The sequence below is a fragment of the Haliotis asinina genome, chromosome 11, assembly GCF_037392515.1.
Source record: "Haliotis asinina isolate JCU_RB_2024 chromosome 11, JCU_Hal_asi_v2, whole genome shotgun sequence".
Lineage (NCBI taxonomy): Eukaryota > Metazoa > Mollusca > Gastropoda > Lepetellida > Haliotidae > Haliotis > Haliotis asinina.
In genome coordinates, this window is record NC_090290.1 from 17295044 (window position 1) to 17308182 (window position 13139).

General features: G+C 42.7%; 1 pseudogene; it reads right to left on the reverse strand.

Moving 5' to 3' along the window:
- Positions 1-329: 329 nt before the first annotated feature.
- Positions 330-10467, reverse strand: LOC137255315 (kielin/chordin-like protein; annotated as a pseudogene).
- Positions 10468-13139: the final 2672 nt, after the last annotated feature.

Here is a 13139-nt window from a genome sequence, read left to right on the forward strand (position 1 = left end):
GCCAATGACAAAATATGGGATTTGAGATCACCTTAACGCTACACTGCTGAAAGCCAATAACACAATATGGGAACTGACTGAGTGTGCGAGTTTATTTTTACGCCGCACTCAGCAATGAAAAATCCAATGTTATTGTGCCTATTGTTTCAGCAACAAACTATGGCCGTATATCTGACAAAACATACGTGCGCGTTATAAATCGCTTTCAAACTGTGATACCCTGACTTGAAGGGGCAGTTATAGAACTGCTCCGTATTATAAAAATAAGAATAAAACAACACGTATTGACAGTTTTATATTCCGACATTGTCCGAGTTTGGAAGCATTGATCAACCGATAGGCGAGCACAACAAATGCGTGCACTGGAATTGGCTGTTGCTGCACGTGCAGGTGTTGCACCCATCAGATGCCCTGACCACCTGCCCGTTGGTGTAGTACTTGTTGGTGGCGATATCATAGCATGCGCTCCCTGGAAGGAGTGATAATAACATTAAGTTAGTTGTACCCGTTGCGGGAGTCTGTATCATCACTGGACGGTTTAGTCCAGATCACGTACATACGACCGGCATAAATCTGGGCATGGCGTATACGTCATAGTGAGTGAGCGATTGAGTGTACCTTTACGCCGTACTCAACAATGCTCCAGTCATATGGCGTCGGTATGTTAATAATCGAGTCTTGACCAGAAAAGGCTTGCCGCCCCGGTCCAAAACTCTCCATCACTTCTGATGCACTACATTCTCTTCATATACAGCATTTGTTGGTTGTTCAACGCCGCACTGAACAATATTCTAGCTGCGCGGGGCAGACAACCCAGTGATCAACAGTATCAGCACTGATCTACGATTGGGATACGATGACGTGTTAAGCAAGTGTGCGACCCTGACCACCCGTTCCCGTTAGCCTGGCTTAGCTGAAGATCAGTTCTAACCCGGGTCAGTAGTAGTAGTCGTAGTCGTAGTAGTAGTAGTAGTAGTAGTAGTAGTAGTAGTAGAAGTAGTGCTGCTAGACACATATTAGATGATCCTGCGCACTAAACGCATTTGTGACAAGAGAGGCGGTACAACGACTTGGGCGAGTACACTTGGCCCTACATGTAGTTTGACGATTATGCACGTGCAATACATGCTAACCGTGACATGAAATCAACACCGCTACTGATTAACACCTGTCTCGCTACTGTTTTAATAATACTGTCTCAATACTGTTAAACAGATTTCAGTTGTAGTAAAAAAAATGTCCAAGTTAGGAAAACATGGGCAAATAGTTCATTTTCAGGCAAGGGAGATAGCATACAATGTTATCATGTATATGGATAAAACTTGTGCAACCAAAGCAGATTCTCTTTTAAAATGTAGCCTTGCTACTGGACTCTCAACGGCAACTTTAAAGCGCATTAAGGAAGAAAGTGGTAGGAGTGCGAGTGGACCTACATTTATCAGTCCCACCAAGTTGCGCAAACCCAAAACTTGCACTTACAAACTTGATGATTTCGACCGGTGTGCAGTCCGTCAATTTGTACAAAGTTTATATGTCGTAAAAAACACACACACAACAATTTTGTTTAAAAAAACAGGAAAATGTCATTTGCTTCGTGAAATGGATCGGTGGTCCTAAATAAATTTGCTCAGTATTTTGTGTTGATTCAATTCGTTGGGATACCTGTTCCCAAATCCACAGGGGCTTGTAACGCTGAAAACTGACATCAAGGTATCTATTGTCCCGAATAGGGTGTAAATACTATATAAAGGACTTTATATTATTACTACTATATAAAAAGACTTTATATAGTAGTAATACCCCCATTCGGCACAATATATACCTTGATGGCAGTTTTCAGCGTTACAAGCCCCTGTGCCCAAAATCGAGTGAGCTATAACAATTAATGCGTGAAACGCACGGGGAAAATTAACTTCTCGATATTTATCAGACAACCTGTCTCCCTCTTGTTTCAAGTGGATCGTTCTGTGGGGCGTTCCCAAGTATGCAAATAGGGGTCATTTGTCAGGTCGTGGATCATCTTATATGTGTTTACCTAGTAGTATCATCAGTATACAATTTTGTACATAATAATATGTAAAACATCCTTACAATTATGGGAGGGAGAGGGGTCATTGACCTTAATTACTTTGTACTGTACGTGCTTCTATATAAAAATCACCATCTAGTCATACAATATGAAAAGTCCTTACCCTTACTTGTTTAGTTGCAGGTGAATATTACCAATCTCGGTGATTAAACAGACTCATCCTTATAAAAATCAAGCAAAGCACTTTGCAGCAATAGTTATGTTTTCCAAATACCATTTTCGACTTGATATTGTTTTTAAATATCGCGAGGGATTCTATTCATGTGACCAAAAGACTCTTATACAAACGTCGACAATGATTTCTCATTCAAACAAGTTCATGCTGTACCCACCTGTGCCCGTGTTGCACTGACGGTTCGTGCAAGACAGAATACCCGTGCTGCACGTGCAAGTGTTACAGCCATCCAGCGATGTGTATGAGTCGCCATCGTTGTGAAACAGGTGTTGAGTGTTGTCATAGCAAGTACTTCCGGTGTGCGAGTTTCCGCCGGGATGGAGGTTAACTCCTGAAAATCGATTCCAGTGAGTGTGTGACAGTTTAGAAACTTCAAACAGTGTCAGAAAAACATTTTTCAAGTGCCAGTTTCATTTTAACACTTCAATGGCCGGGTTGAGCTTTATCCCATTGCATGTACATGACGCGAGTAGGGGCGGTGGGGTAGCCTAGTTGTTTAAGTGTTCGCACGTCGAAGACACGGGTTCGAATCCCCACATGGGTACTGTGTGTGATTATTGCTAAAAGAAACGTAAACTCACTCACTCACTCACCCGCGTGTCAGTGAAGCCCAAGTCAGTGCAAGTCATACTTTACCAATTTAAGGAATGCCAATTGCAATGTTCTGTGATGGTGCTGAGAACTCTACAAATATTAGCAGAGAAAATCAGTCATAGGTTTCAGGTAAAGGCACACGAGGCGACATTCCCAAAGGAAATGTAGCTCGACTTTCATAGGTTTCTGTCATAACAAGGGTGTAGCAGGCAATTTGCTCTTGTGGGCCGGATTGGTAAAACTTTATATTTCATCTGCATTAAAATATTACAGAAAAGGGAACGTCCCATAAATTGTTACCAGTTTAATGCATTTACAACATTTTATAAATGCTGGTAAACTTTAATATTTTGGAACGACTTGTGTGTGTCATAATTCAAATTAAGTAGTTTTGTGCTAATATCTACGTTCGATATATGTGTTTAATATCATGTTGTACAGAAGTGATACGGAAAGAAACCAATGCCTGTCTGTCTATATTTTGACAGGATTGGCAGTTTGAATTACTCAGCCTTTTCAGCAACAATCATGTTTGAGCCGGGTGTTTTTGTCACAATTGTAGTTACGTCCCAGGCATAATGAAAAGCCACAACTAATCACAGAGACCTTTTGAAGACTTTGTCGGGGGAAAGCATTCAGGGAAATGTCGAACGCATGCAGAGAAGTCAGTCAAGAGGACAAGTGATTAAGTTTAGTTTTACTCCACGTTCAGCAATATTCCAGCAACACCACAGCAAGTGACAACCAGAAATGTGCGACACATATTGTACCCATATGAGGAATTGAACACGGGCCCTCTGTGTCACGAACGAACACTTTAACCGCCAGGCTAGTTTTCAAATTTCAAAGTTTCCGATTCACAGATGTTCATTACCTATATTCAACCCAGAACCTTGTCCTGTGCACGTGTTGTGCGTGCATGCAATATTCCCGTTGGTGCACGTGCAGGTGTTGCATGCGTCAGATGACCGGTACGTTTGACCGTTCTGGTACAACTGAGATGTCACTGGGTCAACGCACGTGCCTCCTGCAGAAGTTAGAAATGCAGATGAGAAAATGGCGCTTATATTTGTGCAAAACTGCACTTAAATCATTGTGAATGCATCGCAAAGATGAAGATGAGAATCAGTGATGCTCTTTCTTAAATACTTTGAACTAATTGAACAAAATCGATTTTGTCCTTAAGATGAATTTAACCTGAGGAACACGTCCTGATTCCAGCACGAATTCACGAATATAGCAATGTGCGCGTGTGGATTACTCCGTAATAATGATTCAGTTGATTCCAGCAATATCGTTGGGGAAACCAAAAATGGGCGTCATACATTGTACCCAGGTAGGGTGTCGAACACGGTCCTTTGTCGTGACAAGCAAACCCTTTGACCGCTTGGCGACCCCACTGCACCCACAGGCCCTCGTGTCATTGCGGGGATTAAAGATTTTTTTTCAAACTAAATTTTGAGATGACCCCCAAGCTGAAACGCTGTACTGTGAAGAGCTTCAAGTCGGGGGCATCTCCAAAGTTTTTTATTTTTTTTAATATCTTTAATCCTCGCAGTGACACGAGGGCCTGCGATTGCACCTACAACGATACTACCTCCAGTCACATTACACATCCCACAAGATGGGTGACAAAAAAGGTAAATGACAAGCAGCACTGTATTTTTTCACATCGCCGGTTAGGATAGAAACGTTAATTTCCCACAGGCGCTGCAGCCATTGGTGTAAATGGGAATCGTCTTTGTGCTTGTTTTCATTTTGACGCTTCAGTGGCTATTCGCGGGTTGTATTAGTAAAGAGGATACTGCAGATCACAGCCCCACAGGCAACGGCACCCCAATCACTTTCCATATATGGAATGTACCAAAGCTCTGTACATTGAAACTTGTCGCACGCGGTGTTGTGGGTCTTTGCCGAACTGGTCACTTTTACCAGTGACCCCTTTTACATGACTCAAAGGGTTTTGCTTAACTTAACGTTCGGTCGGTAGAGGGCGCGAAAGTCGATATAATGCAAAGTTGCATTAATTCATTCGAACTGTTTCATGTCATATAAAAACTTCAATACTTACTTTCTTCGAATAAATTATATGGTAGCTCCTTTTGGGATGATAGTTAGTATCAATGAAAAAAAGAAATGCAATGTTGATTTTTGAGAAATGTGGCATGATAATGTGCCCTAAAAGTAACGGTGAAACTTTCAGGCATCGAACACGGACCTTTGAACAAAAGTCCAAAAGTCCAAAGATCACAGCAGTTGACGCCACAATGTACATCGACGTTCAACATGGGACCTCGGTGTAACGGGTGAACGCTTGAGACGCTTGGTAACAGGTAACCACTCATTTTATACTACCACTTAGATATATTTGGAATTTCACAAAATCCCATTTTACCTATGCCTTGTACTGTGCACGTTCTGTGCGTGCACACAATGTTCCCGTTAGTGCACGTGCAGGTGTTACATCCGTCAGCAGACGGGTATGTTTGGCCGTTCTGGTACAACTGAGACGACACCGGGTGCACGCACACACCTGCTGTAGAAGAGAGAAAAATATGTTACTGGACAAGTAGGAAGGAGCGAACGCTTTATCCAACGGGCTATCCTGCTGCCCTTCACAAATAACTATTAGGTTATGACTGTGATCTACTTTTTTCAAATCTGACATTTTAAAAAATGAGGCTATAGCAGTAAAAAGTAAACATCGTTCAAGGTAATTATTTTTTCTCAGCAGTCGATCTCAGAGCTCTGAAAGAGTAAATTTTGATATCGAAACCACAATGGTTATTTTCAAGGGTATTTAGGGAACGGTAGTTACTTTATGCAAAACATTATATGAATGTATTTTCCTTACGTTTGAGGCGTTTATTAAAAGTGGAGTTCAACTATTTCTATGTATGTTTAATTACACCTCATGAATGAAAGAAAATGAACTTAAAGTTATTCGCTTTGGTTGCCTCAATTGTTAAGTAAATTACACCTTGGCTTGGTTTTGATAGATATTGAGGTAACGTAACTGCAGTCTCGTTTTGATAGTTCGAAATTTTAAAGATACACATCTAAATGACCCTCCAATCATATCGCTAGCACCAAGAACAATAGAAATTTACGGTGGATTACCGATGACGGATGGTGAGGATGACCTCACATCCGAAGGGAAGCGTTATATGTGAAAAAAAACTTTTTAAAACGCAATGGGTTGTCTCATAGGCCTACATATACTGGGTGTTTCCTTTACCTGCAATGTTCTATATTTTGCACTGTCTTATCTTGCCAATTATGCTATGTATTTGTGTAAGCACGTGACACCGAAATAAAATATATTATATTTTTTTCTTCTTGTATGAAGACATCAAGCCTGGGCGAACTGATGGCGGACCACCAGAAACGGGTTATATCATAAAGGGCCATTTGGGGATGGAAAAAATATGCGAAACTGGGATTGTTTTCAGTCCAACATTTCCTTAAAATGTATTTACGTGTGCCCGGTACGGTCACGGGTCTTGTGACTGGTGCGCCTGTCACGGCTCCGTTACATGGTGTGGCGGTACACTGAATCCCCGTCACGGTACACACGCAGGAGTTACAACCGTCGAGGCTGCCGAACTTGCTGCCCAGAAACTCGAAGACGCCATTGTACAAGCATCCCACGTCGTCATAGGGGAACAAGAGAAGAAGGTTTAACACAAGCAACAATGGAAGAAGTGATGGTGATATGATGATGACCAGAAGTGCGTGAGTTTATTATGTCGCCGCTTTTGCAATATTCCAGCAATATCGCGGCGTAGGACACCACAGTGGACGTCACACATTGTGCCCATGTGAGGAATCGAACCCGGGCCCTCAGCGTGACAAGCGAACGCTTCATTTAATAGGCTACTCCACCGCCCCTAAACAGAAAGAAGAGTCTAGGTTGGGGAGTCCAGGTGTTAGGTTTAGATGTACGCCTCTTTTAGCAATATTCCAGCAATATCACGACATTTGACACCAGATATGGGCTTCACACATTGTCTCCATGGGTGGAATTGAACCCGGTAGTTCAGTGTGACGAGCGATTGGTTTATTCACAATAGACTACCCTAGCGTCCTACGAATGACTAGAACTGAGTAAATGAGTTTAGTTTTACGCCTCACTCATCAATATTCCTGCCATATGGCGGCGGTCTGTAAATAATCGAGTCTGGACCAGACAGTCCAGTGACCAACAACATGAGCATCGATCTGCGCTATTGGGAATCGATGACATGTGTCAACCAAGTCAGCGAGCATGACCACCCGGTCCCGTTAGTCGCCTCTTACGACACGGATAGTCGCCTTTTCCAGCAAGCACGGGTTGCTGAAGATTTATTCGACCCCGGGCCTACACGGGTCCGAATGAATAGAAACTACGTCTTATATATTTCCACTTTAATACTTGTGTTGGACAGCCCAATTGCCTTCGGCTCCATAAATTATTTCGAGGTACGTCTCATGTGTTGATGATTCATCTCTTGTACAGAAAGTACAGTGAGGGAGTGATTTTACTTTTACGCCGTATTCAAGATATATGGTTGCGGTCTGTAAATAATCGGATCTGGACCAGACATTCCAGGGATCAACAACATGTACATCAATCTACGCAATTGGGATAAGATGACGTGTGTCGATCCAGTCAGTGAGCCTGACTACCCGATCCCGTTAGTCGCCTCGTACGAAACGTATGGGTTCCTTAAGATCAATTCCCACCCCGATCTACACGGATCAGACAACTACAGACAAGATTAAGGGTCTTAGGTGCTTTCATTGTAATAATGTTTTGAGCTGCCTGGTCCTTGTTCCGCTGATAACTTGCGGTTACGTGTCCCGAAGAATCGTGTAATCGTCTGTTCCAATCCAAGATTCAACAAGATTGTGATTCCAGGTGTCAAAATCAAACCATTGGGTCCCTCCAAGACGGCAGTCGTCTTAAACCAGCATCATTTTGGATTGGTTGTTTTGGTGTACTTTGTTGCAGCTCTCAGTGATATTCTAGCTAAACGACAGCGGTCTGTAGATGATCCAGTCTGGACCAAATCATCACTTTGATACATGGGACCGAGGGTTCGAATCCTTGTTTCGGCCATCTCTTCCTCTGGTCTAGAATCGAATACTACTGACTCAAGGGCGGATCCAGGATGTTGGATAGAAAGGGCGTTGCACATGTATCCTGAAGTCCAAAGTTTGGGAGGAAATGCTCCTCAGGGAAAACACTTCACCCACCCCAACCTCACTGGATCTGCCTCTGTGCCCTTCTCACTCAAACATTACTTATTACTTTTTCTCTGAGCCACCAGCATCGCGAAGATCGGTATTAGGATTGGTTTGTTTGTTGTGTAACGCCGCGCTCTATATTTAATCGATTCGGGACAAGCCAATCCAGGCCTAGGTATTGAAATTATGAGCATCAATCTGCGCAACTGGGATACGATGGCATGTGTCAACCATGTCAGCAAGCCTGACCACCCGATACCGTCAGTTGCCTCTCAGACGTATTTCCAGTGTGTGTCAGTTTGACGACGGTTATTCAGACGATATCTGATGTCTCCAAAGAGAACCAGCTGACTTCCGGCCTGATACGTATTATACATGTATTCTACTCTCTGAACCTCTTCCACTGTACAGTTTATTTCAGAAACAGTACTAGTATCTAACTGTATGTGTAAGGGTTTTTACCGTTTTTGTTATGGCAGCACTGCTTTCATGAACAATGTTGTAACAAATTCTATATACAGGACTTTGTTCCTTTTGTTTTGAACACCGGGCTTCGTGAACTTGACCCCAGTTGTGTTTCTTTATTCTTAATCAGCTAAGTAAAATAACGCCCTTAAAACGACTGTGCATTTAGTTTTGCTCTATTCTTAATCAATGTCGGAATCGACTGTATATGTTTTGGACTGGTTTCTGGGCTGATCTGTTTGTTGTTATTGGGTGAGGAAGGGGATCTACACATACTTTGATGTGTTGCGTTAAGACTGTATTCAGATTGGTATGTAGCCATATTTTGAGGACACAATGGAGGCATCTTTTGAGAACCAAATATTCCGCACATCTTTGAGGATCTTCTGGCTCTGCAAAGACCAAAACGTTTTGAGCGAGAGAGACCGAATGCATTCGTTTTCTAGACCAAACAAACAGGTGCCCCTACCAGGATTCGAGTCCTATAACCTCGGTCCCATGTTTCAGGTGACCTTAGGTCTCAGAAGAGTGCCGCCTTGGCGAGTCCCATTAACAATAGCCTCGTGGTTCCTGAAAACCAATGCTAAACCTGATCTTCAGGTTTAGGATGGATCCTCAGTTTGCTACTGTGACGACCCGGGACAGTAAGTAACTCATGCTTGTCGTTAGATGAGACAAATTATGGTCAGGTATTACGGGGATCGGGTGATCAGGTGTTCGGATGATTCGCAAGATCATAAAACATCTAAAAATTACTGCGATATGTATGTGGCCAAACTTGAATAGAATAAATTAGACGCAGCTGTCCGTATAGTGAGTGAGTGAGTGAGTTTAGCTTTACGCCGCAGTCAGCAATATTCCAGATATATAGCGGCGGTCTGTAAATAATCGAGTCTGGACCAGACAAGCCAGTGATCAACAGCATGAGCATCGATCCGCGCAGTAGGGAACCGATGACATGTGTCAACCAAGTCAGCGAGCCTGAACACTTGATCCCGTTTGTCCCTTCTCTTGGCAAGCATGGTCGCCTTTTATGGCAAGCATGGGTTGCTGACGGCCTGTTCTACCCCGGGACCTTCACGGGTCTGACATATGCAGGATACTCTAGGTAGGCACTCTACAATGTAGTATGGTCATGGGTTATATATGTCCGTATAACTGTGATAGTCATGTAAGAATAAGGAAAATAACAGGAATATTAGATGAAACAGTTCGCATACCTCCATTGGCTCTTTTATCTGAAATAAAATGAAACATCAATTCAATTGCGATTAGAGAACTGATTTAGGGGGGAAATTTTTCTCAAAACACATAGTACTAAAGTTTTTCACGTTTACTACGGTATTATGAACTGAAAAATAGGAAACGGGGAAATGATCGTCACAATTAACGAGCCACACAACAATCCATTCAAAAAGTCATTCAAAATCCTACAGATGTTTCAAACCATGTGACAGAGTTCAATATGATCTTTTCTTCAACTGATAACATGCCTCGTCTCTAAAAGCCGAACTTGAACATTCTGCTTAAAGATTCTAACAATAACGCTAAAGTCATGCCTTTGAGTTGAATCAGACAAAATAAACATTCAATGAAATCTGGACCAAAGTAATTTTTAGACACATATTATATCGGTGTATATAGGTCACGTTAAGGTCACAGTTTTCTTAACGAATCAACATTTTAAAAGGTACTAACCCGATCTTAGCGAAGCCGTCTCCCCAAAAGCAAACAATAAGCTGGAAATGACGAGGATATTCATTGTGTGTCGACACCAGTGTGTCCTGTACGCCATTCACGCTTGTTTTGTGGTGCTCCTAGTCCTGGTCTGATAAGGATCTGTCTTGGGGTCACACGTTTGACGATCTTCAGAACACACACTATGTACTGGGTCGAAAGTTCGGGACGTATGCATTAGACAAAACTGTCTCTTGTACACCGGTTATCTTAGAGGGGTTTTTTTTTTTAAAAAATTTAATTTTTTTTGTTTGTTATTCTTTTTTTTATTGCTGTTTTTTTACGGAGGGGGTGGAGGGGGCGGTGTATACGACAGTATAATTGGCACTGCGTTATGAAACATTCCGTTTCAGAGTTGTCCCGTACTGGTGAATGAGTATGGTTTTACGCCGTTTTTAGCAATATTCCAATAATATCACTGCTGAAGTCACAAGAAATGGGCGTCACATATTGTACCCATGTGGATAATCGAACCGGTGTCTTCAGCCTGACAAGCGAACGCTTTAACCCATAGGCTAGGCTATCCCGTCACCCCTGCACCCTGGGACACCATGCTGACTGTAAAATGCTAAATGGATATCATGTTTTTTGGTTGTTACATCTGTTATCAAAATAAACAACCAACTTATTCCTTTATGAAGTGTTTGAAGAATGGCCCGTCTCTAGGGGACCCGTGAAAATCCGGGGTTGAATTGATCTTCAGTGACCCATGCTTGTTGTATGGGGCCCCTCAATGGTTCGGGTTGTCAAACGTCAAACCTGTTTGACGTACGCCATCGGAACCAATTCCGCAGATCGATGCTCATGCTCTTGATCACTGGATTGTCTGATCCAGTAAAAACCTCGATTGTTTACAGACCCCATCAATATGGATAGAATATTGTTGAGTGCAGCGTCAAACTAACCTAAACTCACTCGCTCACTCTAAGGCGTAACTCTTCGTTGTGCATGATACGGTAACACGCAAGGGATTGTGGGTTCGAACCCCAGTGTGTCCTAATTATGTCGCCTGTGTTGTTTGCACGATATCGGTACAAGTGAATTTCAAGAACTTTGTTCACGTTTAAAACCTGCTTCACTTCAGGATTCCCTCCTCCATGTAACTGAGGTTACAATGGCACCTTAGTGGTAAAATCGTTCGCTCGACACGCAAAATAGTCGGTGGCGGTGAGGTAGCCTGCTTGTTAATGTGTTTGCTCGGCATGTCGATTTCCCATCAGAACATTAAATTAAAATTCAATCAAATCATCAAATTAAATTCAATCGCCGACATTAAGCTGTCTGACACACCCAAAATAACTGGAATCCTGTTTAATGCGCTGTTGTACGCAACCCACTTTCAGTTATGAGTGAGTGAGCTAGTTTTGCGCCGCCTTTAGCAATATTTCTGGAATAGATCAGCGATGATATAACGATCCATATTGTAGCTCGTATATGTATATCTGAAAGGTATTTCTGTATTTGGCCCAGTACAGTGAAAAGAGTGCCGGCGAGATAACAGCTATGAATAGCTATATATAGCGAATCACTCTCTATCTCTGACCTCTGGTTGACACTATGAATAAGTTCTACAGGTGGGGAGTGGGCAGGACCACCAGATATGTGCTCCAAAGTGAGGAATTAAAAGGGGGTTGTGGTGTTGGACCATGAGGATCGGTACAACCCATCACGGGTTGTCTAGTTCAGACCTGATTATATACACGTCGTTTCAATATAATTTAACTGGTATATCGTCAATGTTTAAAGCATCAAACATCCTTCCACAATTACCCCAGCCAATGAAAATGTAATTAAGCAAAGCACGCGCGTTATGATGGTTACTGGAGTCACAGGTGGCGACATTCGTCACCACTCGCCCCTTTCCGTACCTCCAAGAAGATAGTCGGATAGTCCCGGAATAATACGAACTGGCTTGGTGATAATCGATAGGGGCGAGTGGTGGCGCATGGGAAATGTGCTGTGAGGAGTGTTGGCACAGTTACTTCCCTTTGTATGAAACAGTGTTTCATAGACGAAGGTATGACCAAACCACCATACTAAACCACTGCCGAGGAACCTCTGACGGCTTGGTTCAATGTCACCTTGAATATATACTTCAGTCAGACAGGTGTTCCAGTGACTGGATTATCTACAGACAGCCGCCATGAAAATGAAATGCTTCTAAGAACAACTCAAACAACAAGCAAACTTGTAATGTTCTTATAAACATGGTTAGAACGGTGCTACTGTGGGTCTTGTCAAAACGGGAATCTTCTCACAAGTAAGATTGCATGCCGTATAAGGCCTAGGTTCTACGGTTCGAATTCTTAGTTCAGCCTCCTGTATGTTTGGACAAGAGTCTGATTCTGTCTGTTTCCCTCTCTCATGAATTACAGAGCCAGAACACTCTCGAGGATCTGGACAATATGTGATTCCCTGTAGCTCATGCATGTCTGTGAGGCGACTAACAGGATCAGCGATAGCGACTAACTCAGGCCCGTTCACTTGGCTGGTTGATGCATGCCGTCATATCCAAATTGTATGGATGAATGCTTGTGTTGTCAATCACTGCTTGTGTTGTCAATCACTGGATTGTCTTTTTGAAGCAAAACCATTATTGAGCCCCTAGGGGTGGTGGTTAAAGCGTTCGCTCGTTACACCGAAAATCCGGGCTCCATTCCCACACGGGTATAGTGTGTGAAGCCCATTTCTGGTGCCTCCCGCCGTGATGTTGCTGGAATATTGCTAAAAGCGACATAAAACTAAACTCACTCATTCACAAGCGCCGCCATTAGGCTGAAATATGGGTGCGGCTTTAAGCAGTAAACAAACGTGCCAGATTCTTGCAGATTTGTTGTGAGTTGTAAAAGT